This window comes from Manis pentadactyla, chromosome 3 (assembly GCF_030020395.1).
Source record: "Manis pentadactyla isolate mManPen7 chromosome 3, mManPen7.hap1, whole genome shotgun sequence".
NCBI lineage: Eukaryota > Metazoa > Chordata > Mammalia > Pholidota > Manidae > Manis > Manis pentadactyla.
In genome coordinates, this window is record NC_080021.1 from 190,289,958 (window position 1) to 190,309,471 (window position 19,514).

Sequence of the window (19,514 nt, forward strand, 5' to 3'; positions counted from 1 at the left end):
CTCTGATGGGGCTCCTCAGAGACCAAGCTGAGTCTGATTCACAACTGTCTTCTGGGTGCTTTGCAGAGGGTCGGCCACAGAGTCCTTCCCCGTAGCTGGGTGCTAGGCCATACCCTCTGCCCGTGTTACTTCAACCTGAGCAAGCCCTCTGCACTGATGATCAGGCTCTGAGTTGCAGAGTTTTCATTCTGAGTCCAAACTCTTTTCAAGGTGACACAACTACCATGCTAGCTGAGAGACCTCCATGAATATCTCCTGATAGAGATCTGCCAACCTCCTGGCCCCTTCTTCCTTTACCTGTCTAACCCTAGTTGATCCAGCTCTGGACCCTGTGCTGGCCTGAGGCGAAGAGTAGCACGTGACCTCGGGATAGTATAAGCCAGCATGGCAACTGAGCCAGTCAGACCTAATCTCCGGGGGACAAGATCTCCAGTCTTTTTACCAATCCAGTCAATGCTGTAACAACGGATTTAGAGTGCTATCCTGTTAAGAAATTACCTCTTTTCATTTCTCCTTGTTCTAGTATAGACATTACAATTTTTATTGTTTTGTTTTGGTTTGGTTTTTGCTTCACATTATAAAAATTTGTTTCGATCTTGTTGTCTAGTCTTTAAATGTCTAGTGGCTGCATAATGTTCCACCAGGTCAATATACTACAATTTAATTAACCAGCTCTCTAATTTAGGACACTTAGCTATTTCAAAACTGATGCTAAACAATACCACAATGAACACCTTTTCTCTGGGTTCAGAATTATTTGCAAGGATAGAGTTCAGAAATGGAATCAATGAATCAAAGAATAAGAGCATGGCAAAGGCTCTTACCACGTAGTGCCAAATTAAAGTTGGTGGGGCTATTTTAAACTCACATTGCTATGAGCAATATATAAGTTTTCCAGTTTCAACACCACATTGCCTATATTAGGTGATTATCTAACATTTTTGCTAATTTAGAATCTATAATGTCATCTCATTGAAAAATGTGTTTGTCCTTTAATCACTGGTGAGGCTGGAACATTTCCCTGTGTTTGTTAGGAATCACACTGGCTCATGCATATTTTGACAGGCCCAGAATTTCTGCTCCGGTGGCCAGCTGCCCACTGTTTGGGTTCCTGCATTTATAACCTATTCTTCCTGAATCTGGCTTTATGATCCATTTGCTAATCTCTCTGACACCACTTGGTCACACACTTGTCGACTTTTTAACCAAAGTTTACAAACTTGGGTAGGGATTTGTAATTACCCAAGATTAAGAGAATGTCATTTGGAGTTAGAAGTTTGGGTTTCAGTACAAACTCTGGTGTTTGTTTTAACTCTGTGGCAGTTTCTTTTATTTTTTTAACTGTGTGGCATTAACTGATCTACTTTTCCTCTCAGAGCCTCTCTTTTCTCACCTGTAGAAAAGAGTAACGCCACTTACCTATTTACCTCACCATATTATATGAGCACTTTGAGGCTTGTTAAAGCAGGGTCAGCCCACTTTTCCTGCAAAGGGCCATATGGTAAATATTTTAGGCTTATAGGTCATACAATCTGTGTCATAACTCCTCAGCTCTGCTATTGTAGCATGCAAGCAGAACAGGACAATGACTAAATGGATGATGGTCCAGTAAAACCTTTTTTATGGATAGTGAAATTTAATTTTATATTTATATACAAACATATAATATTTACATATAAGTTACTTATGAGTATATAATATATACCATAACATGTTATATGCTGATATATACTATACTTATTTATGTTATATAATTCTATGTAAATATATAATTTAATTTTATATAATTTCCATGTATCACAAAATATTGTTCTTCTTTTGATATTTTCTCAACCCATTAAAAATGTAAAATGTAAAACCATTCTTCGCTCATGAGCCGTACAAACACAGGCAGGAGGCTGGATTTGGTCCACAGACCATGGTTTGCCAACCCCTGCTCTAAAACCTTATTCAGCATGAGACTGCGTGGGATGGTCCCAACAAATAGATACACAGAACAGGCGATAGGACGGTCCCTAGTTTCCAGTTTTCCCAGGGCCACACAGCTAGGGAGAAACGGGATCAGATCTGCCTGGCTCCAAAGCCCCCAGCGGTGCTGCAGCCAGCTGCCTCCCCCATCGGTGACCCCAGCCCTGGGCCAACTCCTTCCTGCCAGAACCTATTCCCATAGCTCCCCTCTCTCCTCAGCCTGCTTCAGACTGCCCCCACTCAAGGCCAGGGGCTGCCATGGTCATACCAGCACTAACAGAGAAAGAGCAAATCCAGCTCCTCCGGCTCCTACCAAGAGGCCTTCGAGTCTCCAGCCACAAAGCCATGTACTTGCCGGATCCAGCACCGATTTCCCACACTCAAGGAGATGTTCATTGTTGTATGGATGGAGCTCAAACCCACCTGCCGCCCTCTGCTGACACTCAATCCCCAGGCATCTCTGCTTATCAATCTTCTCTCTCCTGATATGTGACCACAATCACACCTTTCCTTTTAAGTCATCTTTTGAGGAGTTCTATACTCTTAGAGGAGAAGACCAGCAACAATAACGAAATCACTACTGTTGGAAACAAGAAACCTTGCTACGACAGGAGCCCAAGCGTCCAGCTGAAAGAGCACACCATTTGGAAAATGATGACCGGAGTTTAAGAGCTGCTCTGCCATGAATTACCTGAACCTCTTGAGGTTTTAGCTTCTCAGCTGACAATGAGGCTCACTAGCTTCAAATGAGAAGACATATGTAAATGTGCTGTACAGACTGTTCTACAAATACTAGTTAGTCATGCTATTAGCAGGCTTGTACTATTTCAAACACTGGAACTTGAGTCAGGACTTTCTCAACCCAATTCAAAATGTGGTGTTCATCATATTCTACAGAAACTCTAAGGCAATGTTTTCAGATTTTTTTTTTCTCCAAGCCTTACTTTCTTTCCTGCATGAATGGGAAAATGAATTCATTATAAATTCGCTTGGCACCAGCACAAATCCAAAGTGTTGTGGTTTGAAGTGACAAATGATAGGATGTTTCCACAGGGGCTTGTGGGAGCTGGCAGCTTGAGCACAGGAGCAGGGCCCAGCCCCCTCAGCAGTGGCATCAACAGCCTCTGCACGGCACAGGGCTGCCGCCTGCACTGAGTGCATCAGAAAGCCACCAGCAGCACCAGTTCCCAGCCTGGCCAGGCCGTGAAACTCCACGGATGCCAGGTACACACCTCACCTTGCCTTTATGGGAACTTAGTCACCTAGACAAGAGTCCTTTCCTTAGGTTCTGATTAGTGGCTGTTCTGAGCTTTTAAAAACCCTGTGTGCATTGCCTGGTCCAATCTATCCATTTTACTTACGGGAAAACTGAAGCTCACAAAGTAAAGGTGATTTGCCCAAAGTTATGTAAGCCCTGGTTTTAGCATTTTAGGGTCAACCAACTGTACTCACAATCTAATCCTTCCAATAAACATTAACACAAGGTAGGTATTGTGGTCATCTGCATTTTGTTGATGAAGAAAGAAAAGCCCAGAGAAACTAAGTGATTTGCAAGGTTACACGTTAAGAAGTGGCACCTTCTGGTTCCAAATATCATATTTTCTCCACCATTGCATACTGCTCGAATCCCTCAGTAATGAAATGGAATTAAAACTTGTCTCACAGAAGAGACAGGATATGTGTGAAAGTATGCTTGAACCAAAAACTGCTTGACTGCTGGTTCCCAACATTTTGAAAATAAGGACCTATATTAGTTATCTTTTGTTGGGAAATAAACCACCTCCTTCGCTTATAAATGTCCTCACATGGTGAGATAACTGCAGATAATAACAGTACCTACCACATGATTATTATGAAAAGTAAATAAACTAGTGTAAATAAGATGGAGACTGTATGTGGTTCACAGTAAGGATGCATGAATGTTAGCATCTTTCCACTCTCTCCAAAATCCTACTTGCTTAAGCAAATATAAAAAATTTCCATTGGAGTCAGACTAAACTGTTAAGCCTAATCTTAAAGGGTGGGTAACTGCACCCCTGAAATTATATGCATAATTTTGTATAAATATGTGTATGTTTTTCTTAGGTTAGAAGCCATTACTTTCATGAGATTCGTAAAGGAGTCTCTAAAAATGTCCAGAATGTCTAGGGATCATTGGCTGGTCAACATCTCAACAGCCATTACCATTCTCACTGGTTCCTATACACACTGCCTTCCCATCAGCATACACACCAGTGATTCAAATATGCTTCTTCTTAAAGAGGTTATTAGAGTCTTCATTCATTCATTTATGCATACCTGCATGCATTCATTCATTAGTGCAAAAGGCAATTGTTTGTACTGACTCTACATCTGACCTTGCTAAGCCCAGAGTACAGAGACACACAGACTGTGGGATCATTCAAAAGGCAATTACCTGAACTGTGATGAAGGCTTAAAGTGACCATAACATTTGAAAAGGGAATATGCCAGCAGCTGAGCAGCAACAGCTTTAAAATTTGCTACTTTCAACAACAACAAAGTTTTTTCTAAGGCAGGGAGATCACTCAATAGGGAACAGAAATGTAACAGAATGTTTTCTGTTTAAATGGACAGAAGCTAAGGAAAGAATCTCTCCAACTCTCCCACCTATCCTTCTTGCCTCTTTTAGTTTTTTTTAAAACCAAAATCTTCCCTTTATGTTCTAGATTTTCTTTTTTAGCTCAGTGTGAATTGCAGACTCTTGGAATATTTGAACTGGGAGGTCCCCTAATCCACAGACACCAATTATAAATTAGGTCTAATATTGAAAATATCCAAGAGCAAGTGTCTCACTACCTTGAGAGCCCCAGCTTATATTTGAATAGGTCTAATTAGTAATTTCTTCCTTGTTTTGAGCTGAAATATGCTCTTATTTTTACTTCAAAGTCCTAATTCCACCCTCTGGGGTCATATATGTCTCCTACCTCAATATTTTTCATTAATGGGTTATCAAATCAATTTTGGAATTATATTCAGCATGATTTACTTATACATATTATTTATTTGTTATTATCATATATATTTGTCCCTATAAATATATATATTTATTTAATGAGATCAGAATATAATAAAAAGTATCAGAGGTCATAACATATGAGAGAGACAGGTTTTGTTTTTCAAAGTTTTGTTTCAATTGTTTATAGATTTATGTAAATGTGTACTAGATTGTGATAGTGAATGTATTTCTTAGTATAAGTTACTACTGAAAATGTTAAAAACCACCAGTTCCTTTAGATAATTTAAGACTGCTGTGTCATGGAACCCCATGTCTTCTGTAGTCCAGATTCAATATCCCAGGTTCCTTGAACACCCCTCATTTTCTCTGTTTCCAATCCCTTCCAGACCTTGGTCTCTCTCCTCTGACTATGCTCTGTCTCACATGCTCCTCCTGGAGTGCACAGAAGGAGCCGAGCCGGGACAGGACTGGAGGCAGAGGGACTATGCGCCTCAGGGCATGGAGACGGGCAGAAGGCCTCCCTGCGTCAGTGTCTGCCAGGTTCTCAGGGGCCCTCAGCAGTGGGGCGCCACGGTCACTGACTATCAGTACAAAGCTTCCAGGAAGTGTTTGTAGGAGGCTCTGATTCAAAAATACATAATGTACAGCTACTCTACCAGGTCTCAGGTTGGTGCCGAGAGAGAGAGGGAGGACCACTGTCCTGTGTATTCCTACAACCATACACCCATTAGCTCCCTGAACCTGTGAGCTAAAAATCACCTCATTTTACAATAAGAAAACCAATGGTCAGAGAGGAAGACATGAAACTTCCTGGTGCATTTTAGAAGTTGTCATGAAATTTGTAATAACTGGTCAACAGAAAACCTACAGAGTGATGTGGGTAACAAGGCAGTAGCTCTCACTTCACTTCTATAGCACTCAGCCATTCTCCTTCCCTTTATCCCAGTCACCCAGTGATATGTACCACCTCTAACTGGGGTTCCAGCACTAAATCCAATGCTATTTTCATGGGCCTTTTGCCTAATGCTGCCAGTTTTGTCCAGACATACTGAAGCAAACTGCTCTTTATCTTCTCTGCTTCTTAAATTTATAAAAAGATTCTAAGGTGCTAATACTCTATCCAGCCATCCTCTTATGGCCAAGATGGCATTAGCCATTGTGATTCTAGGATAAGGTGGATTCCTCCTGCAAACAGCCAACAAGTTTGGGCCAAGTTGTAAACATTATTTACATCAACCTTAGCAGCTGAGTCTGTGGTCAGGGTGCCATGGAATATATGAGCAAATCAGGCAGCCTTAATCTCTGCAGCATGTGGAAGGAAAAAAGACCACCTTGACTGATGGTCGGCTAGATAGTCTGAAGAGGATTAAGTCTGACAGCAATAGAAACGGCTGGGGAGTCCAAGTGAAGACAGCTCGATGAGGTATGGCCTTCAAACTTTAAACTTCTAATCTCTAAGGACCAGAGTGACTTCGTAAGGAATTCAAGAAGAACACCATTCACTCAACATATCATAGGATCCTGAAATCCTAAGAATGTTTTCCTGAGGCCAGGAAATGGAAAGAAGTGCAGTGGTGCCCACTGTGTGGTGACTGCAGTTGCAGCAGACGGTGCACTGCGAGTTTGATAACTCAGTGCCACGGAGGTATTACAGGCCAGATGGCATTTGCAGGCATTGACAACTGCCCAAACTCATCCTCTGAACGGAGAGCTCAACAGATAGAAGCAAGCCGCTAAACATATCCACGCAGTCACCCAAACCAGCAGACTGGTAAAGTCAAGCCCAGAAACAAATGGAGTTTAATCTCTGGAGTTTACCTTAAACACCATCACTGGATTTTTGAGGTGATTCTGCAACTTCCTCACTGCCCCCGCTGTTTTTCTTCCTTCAGGGGTTTGTCTTTTGATGATAAACTCTACTTGCAGTTGCAACAAATAAAAAGTGAACTTCCAGATGGACTTCTCAAAGTGCAATCCAAATACAAGGGAAACAAGAAATCCAGAAGTCAAAGGCGAGTGGGAGGTTTTCTTCTCCCCCAGATCTCTGGGGAGTCCAATTCATTCAACAAGCTCACATTCTGGTTTCATTTCCATTTTCTATAATAAGAGATGAAGATGTAATATGTCAATGTTGATGTATCAGAGAGATGATGAATTCCAGGCTAAAACACAGCGACATCTGCTTGGAAACGAGATGGAAGAAATTAAGATGCTTACCATGATTATTTTCCTCCCGAGCAAATTTATAGTATCTTTGGTCTCAAGGGCAGAAATTCCAGACAGATTAGCTTTTCATCTCCTAGGTAACTCTCTGAACTGCGTAGCTATAGAAATTCATTGCTTTAACACTGGTTGTCCTTATTAAGAAAATATCTTAAATTCTGTACCAACAAAGAAACTCATTGACTACTAAGCAGTAGTCATGAAAATATTTATGACATGGATTACAAACAGGTGCTTCAAATAGAACAAAAGCTGGGGTTATTCACCACTTAGACTAACTGGAAAAAAAAATTATTTACACCTAGCAGAGGACATTTTATGCTTTTGGTAAATGTTTTTTCTGGGTTGCTTGTCTTCATATTCTAGGAATGGTAAATTTGCTTAAGCACCAGACAGAACCGGCAAATGTGAAGAGCTATGTAAACAATAGGGGCCAGAACTATAGAATTGCCTATACTATACTCATTCATAAATTATGCTGCAAAGATGTATCCAGGCCCTAGGACATGCTTGTGTTTGGCCCTGGAGATGCAAAAATAAATACAACATGACGTCTGCCTAGTTCAAAATTTGATTTATTTATTCTTTTTTTATTAAGGTATCATTGATACACAATGTTATGAAGGTTTCACATGAGCAACATCATGGTTACTACACTCACCCATATTATTGAGTCCCCCATCCACACCCCATTGCAGTCACTGTCCATCAGCATAGTAAGGCTTTATTTATTCTTTATAAATGTCTTAGGAAGCTGTGAAGGCATAAGGATGCCCGTTTCATAGATGAGAAAGCTGACGATGAGGTCACATACCAGGAAAAGCCAGTCAAGACTGGCACCCTACCCTTTTTCTTCAAGTCCAGCATTCTGCCTACCCCTCGTACCCTGGCGTACTGAGATGAGATCCACAGTGAGCTTGGATAACCCCAGGGCCTGAGCGTCTGAGGACATCAAAGCTGGCTTTTGACCCAATAGGAACATCCCAATGCCTTCCATTTTCATTTTCATCCAGTTTAGCACCATGTAGACACAGCTGTGGTCTCAATCAGGACTAAGTGATACTTTGCAGGAATTACTGAAATGCTCATTGAAAAGCTTTTCTCTTCTAATTGTATTCTGAAGTGATCCAGTGGTGGAAACGGTTTGGGCCTTTTCAAAGCAGCTTCTCTAGAACTTAAGCAACAAGAGTTGTAAAATGTTCCCCAAAATATTGCTTGGCATGAAAACCTCTTTCAATGCAAATGAACCATTGATAAACAGGAATTTGTTAAGAGGGACAGGAGCTGGGGGTGAGGCTCATTAGCCATTTGGTTGTCAAGGAGGGAAAGCTGCCAGAGAAGCAGAGATTGGTGGAAAACACCTTTGGCAAGGGAGGGGGAGGGGTGTGTGTGTGGGGGGCTAGATGACAAGGGTCATTTACAGTCAATAAGGTTCAAAGAGGCCATTTTACATCCATCCTAGGAACTGCTGATGTGAATTTTTTAATATTGGAAGAATTAATATGTGACTACTCCAAAATAGCCATGATGAAATGGAAACAGCTTAATAAAATGGAAATGATTTTAGGGTCAGAAAAGCTAGATGGGAGGATTCCCTCCCCTGTTAATTGTATGAACTTGGTTAAGTCATTGAACTCTGAACTGCCATTTCCTCATCTCCAAAATGAAGATAGTAATTCCTACCTCTAAGAGGATAAGTATGATGATGGATTTGGAAGTTCTTATTAAATTGTAGAACAGTGTATGGATCCAAGTTTTCCTTTTCTATTTACACAAAAATTCAAATCCAAATACAGTGTTGTTGAACATCTCTCTATGCTCAAATATCATTCATCACTAATTCCATCTAACTCTTAGTTGCCCCTGCCTCAGTCACACTGTGTATTTTTTTCTGAGAATCCACATTCAGAGTGCCTCCTGTGGGTGCTCCCCAAGGCTTCAGGTCTGTGATCAGACCTGGGAATGTTTGTTGCATCCCAACTTGGGAGAGCAAGGCCTTCAATTAGTCTTCCCAGCACTGTTACACGCAAAAGGCCTCACGGCAATGCAAGCATATGTCTGACAGCCATCCTCAGCTTGACCCCTGACGTCTAACCTCTCCAGTCTGTTCCTGCCCCAGAGTTCCTCTCATTTCAGTAAATAGCAACTCCACTCGCCCAGTTGCTCAAATCAAAAGAGTGGGGTCACCTTGGATTCTACTATTCCATCTCCCCATCAATATCCAATCCATGCCCCAGAACTGTCACTTCCACTTTTAAAATACATCATGCAGACACCATCTCTCTCCTTCTCCACCAGGTCCACCCTACTCAACCCACAAACATCCCTTGTCTGGAATACTGCCAGAGTCTTCACCTGTCTTCCTCACCTCTCCCTATAACAATCAGAGCGACCCATTAAAGATACTACCGCGAAGACCTCTGATGGTTTCCTGTCTCATTAAGAATATAGGCCAAAGTCTTTATTTACTATGGCCTACACGGCCCCAGCTGAGCAGATCTGGCTTCCACCGCCTCTCAGCTTCACTTCCTTCCATCTCCTCACTTTACTCCAGCCACTGTGGTGCTCCACCCCACCGATCACCGCCCTGCCTCTAGAAGCTTGTGCTTGTCATTTCCCTTGCCTGGGTCATTTTTACCCCAGGTATTCACATGCTTCATTTTTTCACTTTACCCAAGATTCCACACAAACATCCCTTCCTTGGAGAGGCCTTCCCTGATCACCTCTGCTGCTTATTTTTCTTCTTAGCACTTATTTATATTATATAATACCATTCCACTTTTTATATCATATTATATACTATAATTACATATTCTTGTTTATTGTCTGCCTCCCTGCTGGAATGTAAGCCCTGCAGGACAGGCATTTAGTCTCTTTGATTTATTGCCATATCCCCAACATTTAGACTGAACTGGTACATCACAGATATTTTTAAGAGGCTGTGTGATGCCTCGTTGAGCCCCTCAGGAGACCACAGCTGCCTTTCAGATGGGGGCATTCTTAGTCCTGTTTGGTGGATGTATACTCCAGGGTTTAGAGAGGACTGTGTACCAACCAAAAGGCCTTATGCCTGAGCTGAGGAGTAAGGAGGAGCGACTGAAGAATGCAGATCCCAGTGGACACCAACACAGTCAGGACAGAGGGGCCTTGACCTCCAGTTCCCATGGGGTCTGGAGAACCCTCCTTAGAGTAACAAAGGGGCCCTAAATTCAGGGGCATATTCCCCAAGCCCAGTTCTCTTAAAGTCAATTTCATAAAGGATTGAATACGGTGATTAAATGTGGTCTCCGGATTGGCATAAACCCAAGAGGGAGGGCCTTGCCCTAAGTAAACAGCCAGACTGAGGAGAAACTTGTACTTCCATCTCTTGCTTTGCTGACATATTTTTAGTTTATCATTTCCTGGGGGCCTGCTCCATGCTGGGTTTTGTGTTCAACAATATGCACATATTTTATCATTTATACTATTAAAGAAATGAGATATTATCCCTATGTTACAAGTGAGAAAACTGAAGTTCACAGGGGTTAAGTAATTTGCCCAAAGTTATAGAGATAGAAAATAGAAAAATCAAGATTTAACCAAAGGGGTTCAGAACATGCCACCCCAAAATATGCTACTTTGGCATATTGATTATTTTGAGCTGAAGGCACTTGAGAAACAGCAGATACAGAAGGGGCTCTCAGACGTCCCCCTTCCACCTAAAAACAGGTTACACAATTTCCCATGAGAACGGTGACCCCCCGCACCAGGAAGAGAGCAATCTTATCACCAAAATGGATCTGTACAAACAAACCTACTAAAATAATCCTTATCTTCCACTAGTTTCCCCCATTTATTTCCTAGTCACTCTTCCACATTTACTGCCCCTAGAAACTTAGATGCATTTTCCCTTGTCCTGTCACTTTTCCACAAATATATCATTCTTTGTTAAAAAAGCTATATAAGCTCTCAGTCCTAAATGTTTCTTAAGGTCTCGTTTTTCTTATGAAGTTTCCTACATACATGTGAACATACTGAATAAAATGTGTATCCTTTTCTCCTGTTCATCTGTCCTATGTCAGTTTAATTCTCAGGTCCAGCCATGAAACCTAAGAAGGTAAAGGACAATTTTTCCCTCCCCTGTAGAACTACACTCTAAACAGTGCTACCTCCCTAATGCTTTTCAACTGAATTCAATGTTCCTGCAGTAGCCCCCAGCTGTCAGTAAGTTGGGCCTCCAACTTGGTTCCTGCACTGTGAACAGATTGTGCAGAATTTCTAGAGCCGATCAGCACAGACACGGACCACAGGGACCACTCCAGGGACCTCTGGTGGCTGCTGCCTTGGACACGCAGGAGGCCAGGAGAGGTTTAACTCCTCTCAGGCCCTGGGAGGGTCTCCTATTGGCCCAGCCTGAGCGGGTATCATGGGATTCACCCACAGAAAAGGTGAACTTTAGCTTTATTCATGATTGTGAAACTCTTTAGGTTTCACTTCCTAAGGACTGCTCCTTTCTCTAATTCTCTTGAAATCTCTCAGCTTATCAAAACTGGTCACCCGGAAAGTGTTTGTAAATATCCTTCAAGAGGGCTGTCCTCGGGCTAGAAGCAACATCCAAACCCCAGAGGTGTGACAGATCCTCTAAAGTGGGCAAAGCAGATGGGCCAATATTTGCCTACACATCTAAGGAAGGAGACATTTTCAAACAGGCACCACCTAAGCCTTGATAAAGGCACTTCTCTCCTGCGTTATGAGAGGCCGGTCCTATCCCTTCTGTGCCCCCAAATCCTAGTGCATAACGAAGTGAACTGTCTTTGCCAAAGATGGAATAAGTGACAATCCAGGATGAGACATTCAGATTTCATACAAATATGAGTTCTTGTGACCTCCAAACTCACTATGCTCTGCATAGGCATTGCCGCTACCCAAAGTTATTCTTTCCAGAGCATGCTGAGAGAGAAAGCTATCTTACTGCAGACTGTTCCTTTGACATTCGTGCTCCAACACAAGGATAGTCTCTTCTGGGCCTAATTTGACTTCTTTATGTGCCAAGAGGAAACCTTCTATCTGAAGGGCAGGCATACAGATATCTGAAGAGGCCTTTAGGAGGCACTTTATAATTTCCTTGAATTTCCTAGAATGTTTGGAGAATAATGTGTATTGATTAACTGTCTCTTTCAAAATGCTTCAAGTTCTCCTATCCTTTCATGTTTTAAAAGGGAATTAACAGTGAAGAAGAAAAAAAGAATATACCAACTCATTCATCCATGTTTTCTAACTAAAAGGAGTATGGCCTAAAACCCCATGAAATGTAACAGAGTCCACGAGAGGACAGTGGAAGCTAAGTAGCTATTCCTGACAAAATGGGAATTGGGGCCATGGATATCAGAGAGATGGCAGTGATTCCTTGAGACCACGTCATAATCTAAATCTGACACATAATCCAAATCTCTGACAGCCAGCACAACGGCACAGAGATGTCAGGAGTCTAGGGCTGAAATCAGGGACACATGACCTACACAGCCCAGCACAAAGGGAAGTGTAGATCTGACCAAACCACAGATCTAGTCTGTGTCATTTAACATGCAAAGGCTGTGACACTCTTAGGCCAGTGTTCTAATAGAGAATTCTGCTTCCAACCAATGACATGGAATAAAAACAACAAAAACAATTAAGGCTCTGACCAATGATGTCATATAATAAGAACAAAGTTCGTAGATCTGAAGGCTTGTTTTTTATTTTTCAACTATAGTGGCCTATACATGGGCTTCTGAACTTCGTTTTTTATAGCTCAGGCCTCACTTGGTCACCTCAGGGGAACGACCTTCACTTATGGACCTGGTGGCTGTTGATAAGTCATGATGCGTGAGTTAATGCTTTGCTACTGGGAAGAGCACTGGACTTAAAGATAGAAGACCTAGGCTGCATTCTAGATTGTTACTATTAGCTGCATGACTTTGCATAGATCACCAAATTTTACGAGTCTTGTTGCTACATCTATAAAATACAAAATCTGGAAATTCACAGGACTATTTTTATGGGCATTATCATTCCCACGTTGCAGGTGAGGAAATGGTGGCCATGGAGTTACATGGAAAAGAACCAAGATAATGTAAGATCTTTCCGTTTACATTTCTAGTGTCTGTCTGCACCATGAGCTCTTGAGGTGGCCTTGACCGAGAAGGAAAAGGAATGATCAGTAGACACCGCAGCTGTGAGCAGCCCAGGTAGGGGTGTGAGCAGAGAGGGGCAAAGAATGGTGGGACCCACGACTTATCTATGCAACTTGTAAGCCCACACGCTCTGACACCTGCGGAGGTCAGCATTGTGAACAGATTCTGCCCAGTTCCGAAGTCCCTGAGGAGCGCTGCCCGTGAGTGTGCCTCACGGTGGGGACAAAGACCTGGCATCCACTCCAGGGACGGGATGATTCTGGGGCCTTCACTTTCACATGACATGCATTTTACATTTACTCACTGTGGGTTAACAATTAACATGCAATACATTAAGTTTCACATTAAACTTTCTCCACTTGGCCCAGTTTCAAGTGTGAGGAGGCAAAATATCATATCCCGAAACCATTTTCTCTTTTTTTCAAGGTGCCCATTGAGGAAGTTAACAAAGGAAGTAAAACAAAACCTTTGTTTTGGGCAGCCCTCTTGAAGGATATTTGCAAACCTCTGCTTTGAATCTTTCCAGCTTTCCTGTGCCCCTTGGGTTCCCCACTCCTGACAGGTCTCACTTCCTCAGGGAAGCTTTCTCTGGCTCCCCCAGTGTCAGGCAACCTTTCCACCCTTCCTCCCCAGAGCACCCAGAACCTCCATGAGCAGCAGATCACATGCTGTGCTTGTTCCATTGAGCTCGGGTACTGATTGGTTAAGTGCCTGTTCTCCCGAGTGACTCTGAGCTCCATGAGGACAGTGACTGTCTGTTTTGTTCACTGCTGAGCCTACAGAGCCTAGGGCTGTGCCTGGCACACAGTAATAGGTGCTGGGTAAATATGTGTTGGCTGAACCACACCCTGTTCGTTAGTTCCTCCTTCCTCCCCAAGGTCTGAATCACCGACCATCAAGAGTTGTTCATGAAGCATTCACAGCATGTGACACTGTGCCTGGTGATGTAGGGACCAGGAACTCGTCTCCATTCCTGGAGTGAGCTGGCCCTGAGCCAGGAGGCCACCACCATCGTGGCATCTTGGAAACAACACAGTGTTCACAGTCAGGACACCCTTTGAACCTCAGTTTTTCCATCTGTGAAACAGGAAGACAAACACGTCATGCACCTACCTCACAGAGTTGTTCCGAAGATCACATGTGGGAAACAGATGGGAAGAGTTTACTGTATGTGTCATGCAGCATTTTACTGTGGACGTTCCGTTTTTACAAGTGGTATGAGAGGCAGGTGCCTGTTTAAGCTCTATGGCAGAGCCCTTCTGTGGCTCTCTCTATCCCTTCCTCCTCTCCAGGACCCTCCCAGGCATGCAGCCCCAGACCTCCCATGGTCTAAGCCCTCCTTGTACATATAGGGAGACAACTGTGGCACAGACACGGTCAAAATCCCACATGGGGTCAGAGACAGAGGCAGGACTAGAACCTGCGTATCTGGTATCCCCTCCACTGTGTCCAGTTTCATACCCTAGATGGCTCTTTTGGCCCCTCTTGAAACCATTCCCCACCCGCACTGCACAGACTACTGATTCAAGAAGGTGGCAGTTCAAGTGTTTGTTAAATTTGATATAGCTGTGTGCATAACTGTTAGAGGCCCAGAAATATATTTGCATAGGCCATCTGACTCTAAATATTTCTCCAATTTTCCATTCATTGGTTATTTTAATGAGGCACCTTATCAGCATCTCCTCTTATTCTCTCCCTGCAAAACTAAATACATCTTTCCTCTGTAGAAAAGAATTTAGATATGTTATTACCTGATCATTTCATGTCTGGGAAGAGAAAAGCCTAGCAGATCAAAGCCCACGTGTGAGGAGCTGCAGCAGGGACAGGGAGGGGGACCCTGAAGGAGGAAGAGGGAACAGAGGACAGCAAAGCAGTGGCAGTGACGGCACCCTTCATGGCACTTGCTGCAGCAGTACTGTGCTAGGCCCTGAGCTGGCATTACCTTATTTGGTTCCTACAAGAGACTTAATAAGGGGGTATGCCCTGTTAAACAGTGTTCCCCCAAATTCATGTCGACCTGGAACCTCAGAATGTGACCTTATTTGGAAATTGGGTTCTTGTAGAAGTTACTAGTTCAGATGAGGTCATAGTGGACTAGGGTAGGCCCTAATCCACGGACTGGCGTCCATGTAAGAAGAGAAAACAGAGACCCAGATGCACAGGGAGAATGCCAGATGCTGACAGAGGCAGAGACTGGGATGATGAATCCACAAGCCAAGGAATGCCAAGGATTGCTGGCAGCAAGAAAGCTAGGAAGAGGCAAGGACAGATTCTTCCCTAGAGCCTCGGGATAAAGTAGGCTCTGCTGACAGCTTCATTTGGGTTTCTATCCTCCAGGACTGTGAGAAAATAAATTGCTCTGGTTTTAAGCCATCTAGTTTGTGGCAACTTGTTAGAGCAGCCCTAGAAAATGAAGAGAGGAGGTATTAAAATTCCCACAGCCTAGAGAAAGTTAGAAAGTGTTTCAAATCCCACATCTCTGAACTTGATAACTTCATGAGGAGGGTGGGAAATCCTGTGATTAGTCTCTGTTTTATGGGTGAGGCAACTGAGGCCAGAGATACAAAATAAAATGCCAAGATCGCACGAAAGCGAGCATGACAGTTGAAATGCAAATCCACAGTCATCGTTAGACCCAGAGAGATGCTCTCAAAGCACACAAACACCCTTCCCATTGCCCATCCTTTGCTCCCTCCTTTGGACAGAGGGATGAGGTTGGATCTCTTTCCCAGGGATCCTCCAGAGCAGGGCAGGCCTCCAGCACCCCAGCACCACAGCCAGGCCCGTGTCCGGGTGTCAGGCCAACCTTGCTCAGACCCAGCTTCATGAACCGATTTAAGGGACTAAAAGAGAATCCAAAAACTCATTGAACTTTGGTAAGCTAGAAATAGCGTCTTGATCTAATAAGACAACGCTGGACTACATTTGAAAAGGTGGAGTGCAGTCAGTTTGTTATTTGGCTTAAATGTAAAAGCATTTCAGTTGAAGTGGTTTCTCCTAGTCACTAATTCTCTGAAAGAGAAATTTTCCAAAAAGTCATCTCCCTTCAAGTGTTTTGAAAATTAGATGAGATGAAAAATAGGATGTCAAAATGAAATTAAGTAATTATTTTAGGAGGCTCAATTGTAGTTAACTGACCTAGAGCCTTGGAACGTCAAGCTAAAGAGTTCTAACTATTCTAGAAGTTATGTGAGAGATGACCAAAGGGCTGTGAGTCAGGAGTGAGGGGCTCTCTAGGGAGGTTAACTTGGTAGCCATGAGAAGCATGGACTAGAGAAGAGTCTGGAAGGCCATTTGAGGAGATGGTGAAAGTGCAAAGGGGAGAGCTAAGGCCAGGACTGGGGCAGGAGGCGCCAAGTGAAAGGGCAGATCAAAGACACGTGGCACATGGACAATGGCACTTAGTCCTCCTGGATGATTGGGCAGAATAATAAAGGGATAAAGCCTGGATTTTAATAGTCGATGCAAGTGAATGGAGGAAAAAGAACAGAGGTAGGCAGGAAGCTGAGGTGGTTCTAGCAACACTGAGATTGATGTGACCATGAGAACCCCTGCCAGTTATCTGAATCCTGGTCTGCTCATTTCTGAACTTCATTTTGGTCAGAGAAATATAAACTTTCATCTTGTCTAAGTCATTAATATTTTGGGTTTTCTGTCCCTTGCAATCAAACATAAGCCTAATACCAATATGGGTTGTATTTTCCCCATGACTACAATCTCAAAGAAATAATTACTTCAGAATACTCCATGGTTTTGTAAGAAACTTCTTCTCCCTTTCAAAGTTCCCATATTCAATCTGTCTCCAAAGCTTACAGTTTCTCCCTTAAAAATAAATTTCAGACTCACTTTTCCAGCCGAGTCCTTAAAGATGCACCTGTCTAGGGGACTGCTCACCTGACACAGCATCTGTCTTCCCCACCCAACCAGTACAAACACTGCTGATGACCTGCTGCACGCTGCCCTGACTGACAGCCCTCCGGTCTGCCCCAGCAACTCCAAGTGCCCCCCAACTATCAAGGTCCCCCCAGATATGGCTTTGACTGATCTGACATTATTTCCTACCTTTTCCAACATGAATTTTGTTGTAATCAGGCCAATCTTTTTCTAAAATACCCTACCCATTCCCAGCTCCACTCATTTATTCTTTCTACAAGAAACATCTTCTCACTCTTCACTTGGCTAGTGTGTATCTAACCATCTCCATCTTTCAAGGAGCCAAGCAAATCAGTAAGCCACCAGACAGGAGCAGGTATGAACTGGACTTGGACAAAAATCCAGAAGGGCTGCAAGCAAGCTCCCAGCCACAGACTGTAAGCTACTTGAAAGCAGAGATCCTGTCTAATATCTTTTCAACCGCAATCCTTCCCTGTACTTAAGAGAAGAGTGAGAGATACTGAATCTGGAGGGATTCTCCACATGGGGGAAGAAAAATAATGCAAAATAAAAGTGAAATCATTTAAAGGTTCACAGACAAATAACTGAAACTTTGCGATAAAACAGATTTCCATACACAAATACAATTGGATTCTAAAATTAGAATCAACAACTTCATACCTATTAGGATGCTTTCTATCGAAACCCAGAAAATAACAAGTGTTGGTGAGGATATGGATAAATTGGCACCCTTATGCACTGTTGGGAATGTAAAATGGTGCAGCTGCTGGGGAAAACAGTGTGGCAGTTCCTCAAAGCACTAAAATTAGAATTACCGTATGATCTAGCAATTCCTCTTCTGAGTATGTACTCAAAAGAATTAAAAGCAGGGTTTTGAACAAATATTTGTACACCCATGTTCACAGCAGCATTATTCACAATAGCCAAAAGTGGGAAGTGTCCACTGATGAATGACTTGATAAAGAAAATACATTATACCCATAAAGTGGAATATTATTATTCAGTCTTTAAAAGGAAGGAAATTCTGAAACATGTTACAGCAATGATGAATCTTGAGGACATTATGCTAAGTGAAACAAACTAGTCAAGAAAGGACTGATACTGTATGATTCCACTTACATACCTAGAATAGGCAAATTCATAGAGATGGAAAGCAGACTGGTGGTTGCCAAGGGCTGGGCGATGGGGCAATGGGGAGTTAGGGTTTAATGGGTTCATGAAGAGCTCCTGTTCAGGAAGTTGAAAAGTGTTCCAGACTTTGGTTGCACGACAATGTGAATGAACTTAGCGTAGCTAAACTGTACACTTAAAATGGTTAAGGTGGTCAGTTTTGTGGTGTGTGTTTATCACAGCTAGAAATGAATTGTCTTTTAATTAGAATCTACATTATTTGGCATTCAGTTCCGGCACCACATTTAAATCACCTGGGGAATTATTAAAACAAAACATTGATTCCTCCGTCTGCCTTTCCTTCCTCCTCCCCTAGAGACAGTTATCTGACTGGTTTGCATAGAGGCTTGGATGATTCCAATGTGTAACCAGGGGAATCGCTGGCATAGGAATTAGGGAACAAATGTCAGTGACCTCACACATATCTTATAGACATAGAATCTTAGAAGAAATGTACAAAAGTGAGAAGAAAGAACTTGGGCTTCAGTTTAACATCCCACTTCTTCCTAGTTTTGTGACATTGGGCAACTTACGTCCCAGTGCCTGGCCAAGTTCTCAGTGGCCAGCCTAATGCCTGGCACGCATACAGTAAGCTATCAATAAATATTAGGTAAACAAATAACATCTCTCTGGGAGCATAATGACTATATTGTCACATTATTCTGAGAATTAGCTTCTAGAAACACTAAAGTCTCAAAATAGTGCTTGGCACACAGTAGGCATGTAATAAATGATAGATGTTGTTACAGTATTATGGAAAGACCTAGATGATTTAATCCCATCTTCTCATTTAGCAGATGAGAACACTGGGACCAGTGAAGAGGAAGAGTTCTTTACCCAGGGCTCATTTTATTATGTAATAGCTTGCCTTCCACTGTCTTCACTTGCTGTCTCTGAATGTTTTCATGTGAATGCCTAGACCAGGACTTCCCCAAATTGATGCGGCTGTTGAAAACATCACTTATAACAGGAACTAGGACGTATTTGGATAAGCCTGCTGGTGCCTGGTTTGGCAACGTTAGATGGCAGAATGCAGCTCTTTATAACAATCTGTGGAACGTCAACTCTGAGGCGATGACCCTAAAGCTCCACAGGTCTGAGTCACTATGTATTGAAGGCAATTTCCTGGG

General features: G+C 42.7%; 1 long non-coding RNA gene across 2 annotated transcripts in view; it reads right to left on the reverse strand.

Annotated features, from left to right (window-relative positions):
* The window catches only part of LOC130683016 (uncharacterized), a 473,713-nt gene that overhangs the window by 203,056 nt on the left and 251,143 nt on the right, over positions 1 to 19,514 (reverse strand). For both annotated transcript variants that reach the window (XR_008996565.1, XR_008996566.1), the window contains exon 3: positions 6,764 to 7,042. This is a non-coding gene — a long non-coding RNA (uncharacterized LOC130683016). The remainder of the gene's footprint in view (positions 1 to 6,763; positions 7,043 to 19,514) is intronic.